At 49.7% G+C, this 3,276-nt stretch overlaps 1 protein-coding gene across 1 annotated transcript in view; it reads right to left on the bottom strand.

Moving 5' to 3' along the window:
• LOC101633856 (membrane-spanning 4-domains subfamily A member 6A) overlaps positions 1-799 on the bottom strand; it is an 8,609-nt gene extending 7,810 nt beyond the window's left edge. Inside the window, exon 1 of the mRNA XM_004683405.2 lies at positions 678-799. The gene's annotated coding sequence lies outside the window, so the exon portion shown is untranslated. The remainder of the gene's footprint in view (positions 1-677) is intronic.
• Between the last annotated feature and the right edge of the window lie 2,477 nt (positions 800-3,276).

The raw sequence follows: 3,276 nt of genomic DNA, 5'->3' as shown, positions 1-3,276 counted from the left end.
AATCACTGTGTATGTTTAGTTAAATTAGTTAAAAATAATACAGCAGGGAAACTCAAAATCATGATGTTTATGATGAATGGAGATAAAACACACTGCACAGATGCAGGCACAAGGTATATGGTGAGGAAATATTTGCAGGGATAATTATTACATGGCACGTTCACACAATTGGAAAGCTGTGAACGCCAACAATCACCAAGTCTAAAGCCTTTGCACAACCACTAACCTGTGCTCCTTCTTCCCCTCCCATCTGGAAACAGCAGTGCGTGTCAGAGAAGCAGGCAGAGGTAAGAGCAAGACTTGATGGCCTACGGTAGGTTCAACGCCTGGGCCCTGTTCTCGACAATCTTAAGGATCAAGTTGCCCATAGCATGAACGGCCAGTCAGCTTGGATCCCCTTGCCCTGTACCAGTGCCCAGCCTGTGAGGCCCAGTCTCTGTAGGGCCTGACAACATCAGAAGAGACGAGAGCTGCTATTGAGCCCATGACCTTCGGAAGGGACCCATTAAGGTCATGCAGCTGGCAAACAGCAAACACAGGCAATACCCAAACCGCCATACCTGGGCACGCTTCCGTTCCCAAACACTGGTGCCTCTTAACTTCTCTCAGGGAACTTCAAATCAAATATCCCCTCACAGGGAGAGGGGAGCTGAAGACAGACTTTTAGCAGCGCCTACCTGGGCCCTTGGACCACCAGCCTGTTGCTTCCAGCTGAGCGCTCAGAAACTCCCAGAAGATTTTAATTCTAGGTTTTCAGACAGTCCTGTCAGAATTTCCTACTTGTTTTCATCTTCTGAAAGTCACGAGCTCTTCCCTAGCCCCAAGTTTGTGGCGGTACAGGATGTGATACTTAACAGATTGTTGATTTGTGAAATTTGCCTGACTTCCTTTTTTTCTAAACTCCTAGCATGTTCAGAAAAACCACACGTAAACCAACTGGTGATTAGAAGACAACGGGAGTCACTGAAATGTACATGTGAATTACCACTTGCCCCCTGAGTGGCTCGTTATGGTCAGTCTGATCTCCAGGCTTTGGCTTTTTAATCTGTGAAATAGAGAACCTTGTCACACTGGAGGTCGGTTACGAGAGAGCATCCAGGAACACTCAATAATGCAGCTCTACTCACAGTATTGTTGATGGCAGTAGTAATAGGGAGGCATAATACTCACTAATATATAGTGAACCATAATAATTATAACTGATCACAGCGCTGCTGTTTTTAAGGTGCACTCAAAACTGTAGCGCTGAGGGCCCTCCCTGGTGGCACAGCAGGTTGGAGTGCAGCACTGCAAAGCTGGCCTCAGCTACTTCAGTGCCAGTTCGATCCCCGGCCCCAGAGGTGATCCACATGGCGCAGCAGACCTCTGTTATCTCACCGACTGCTCCCCTCAGCAGTGTATTTCGTCTGTCAGCCTGTTCTGCTCCCCACTCTGTCTCTGGTGACTCCTCTCACTGCTGCTGTGCCTCTGGCCTGTACCCCACTTCTGTATGCATAAATAAACAAACCTTTAAAAATATATAGTGCTGACACCAGCCGTAGTATAATATGGAACAAGTCTTTTCAGTCATGAGTGCATATTTTCCTTTATGTCCTCTCCCGAAGCTCTGGGCAGGCTGAATCCAGCCTCCTGGCATTCTCTGCTTAGTTGCTGCTGGCTCTGGTCATCTTCCTTCTCTGACCTCTGTCTCAGTGCGGCCCCTCTGTCCAGGGAGGTGGCCATTCCTAGGGAAGCATGAAGCTGGAGCAGAGATGGGAGCTCCAGCAGGACTTGTGAGGATTTAGCAGTTTCCCACTTGGGGTACTTTTGTGAAGGGGAGGATTCCTGTGCCCCTCCAGGACCCCGTGGACATTCTTTGGACACTGCTTCTGATGGGCCAGGCAAGAGCCAGAGCCAGAGCCAGCCACATGGCTAAATGACTCCATTCCACAGACTTCCTCTTTCCCTGGGGCAATGGCCTCCATAGACTTCCCCTTTCCCTGGGGAAGCTAGCAAGAGCCCAGGAGACAGGTTGAACCGGCAAGGTTTCCTCAGGAGGGCATGAATTCTCCCCTTAACTCTGTAGGTTAACTCTTCTGGAGAAGGCAAGACTTGAAAAATGCCATTTAAAGCATCGGCTTGACGCAGAATGGCACGGCTTACTGATGCCACACCCCATGTCTTAATTTCTAGAGGTGAATCTAAGGGAGGAAGCAGACTCAGAAATGATGAAAGAGAGACAAAAGACTGTTTTGTCCCAACTTCTGTGACCGGCCGCAAGAAGGAAGGTGGGAGGCAGAAGGCTGAGCAAGCAGAGTTTATTGCTCCGGGACAGCAGCTGAGACGGAGCCCCTAGAGTGGGGTCCGCAGCTACTGCCAACCCAGTAAGGGGGAAGGGTCTCTTATATAGGTCCTAAACTCAGATTTCAAAGGGGGTGACTCATCCCTGTGTCCTTGATGTAAGGCCCAGTTTGTTATCACCTTCATCTAGTCCCATCCGAAGCAAGAACCCGTTAATTAGATGCTAGGCCCAATTTATTACCACCTTATCACCTTTGGATGCAAGGCCTGATTTATTATTGCCCTTATCCAGTCCCTCAGTAAATCTCCGCATTTGGTCACTCCCAACAAAGACTACCCCTCCCCCAATATACCACTATCCTGGGCTCCTGGTTCCCCCCTCCCCCTTTCTCAGGATGCCCCCTGGCATTTTCCCATCCTGCCCTGCACCTCATCGCAGCAAAGACTTGACCCAGCTCTCCTCCAGGGCTTGACAGAGGAGGGACAGCCACAACCGTGTTCCCTTGAGAACAATTAAGCCATTGAACCCATCCAACCCAAGCAGAGGTTTCCCTTTGTTTTATCAGGCTAAGGCTCTCCAGCGTGCTAATTTCCATAAAGCAGGTTTCACCTTTGACTCAAGTCAGATGCATGCAGCCACAATGTGAATTTATCGGAGGGCTATCAACATTGTAGTAATAGAAGCACAGCCAGCTACAAGAATGGAAGGCTACAAAGTAGGGGGACTGGCTCCCGGAGTGGCAGAACTCGGTCCGGTTTGCTGCTGGTGGCCATCCATCTTCAGGGAGGGGGTCTGGATGCATCCTGCCCACCTCAAGGTGAGAGTCATGGGTGGTTCTCCCCAAACTTTGGAGAAGGCTTAGGACTGTGGGCATGAAGTCCACAACCCCCTCCAATTGCCTAATCTGGTTCCTGTATTCATATAACTATGCAAAAACCTGCTCTAGAGACCACCTGTTAATTTTAATCAAGGGCGCCCTCATGGCTCAGTCCCCC

The sequence above is a fragment of the Condylura cristata genome, unplaced genomic scaffold (assembly GCF_000260355.1).
Source record: "Condylura cristata isolate star-nosed mole 26May11 unplaced genomic scaffold, ConCri1.0 scaffold00015, whole genome shotgun sequence".
NCBI classification, from domain to species: Eukaryota; Metazoa; Chordata; class Mammalia; order Eulipotyphla; family Talpidae; genus Condylura; species Condylura cristata.
The sequence above is the reverse complement of the archived record's forward strand: the minus strand, read 5'-3'. Positions and strand labels throughout refer to the sequence as shown.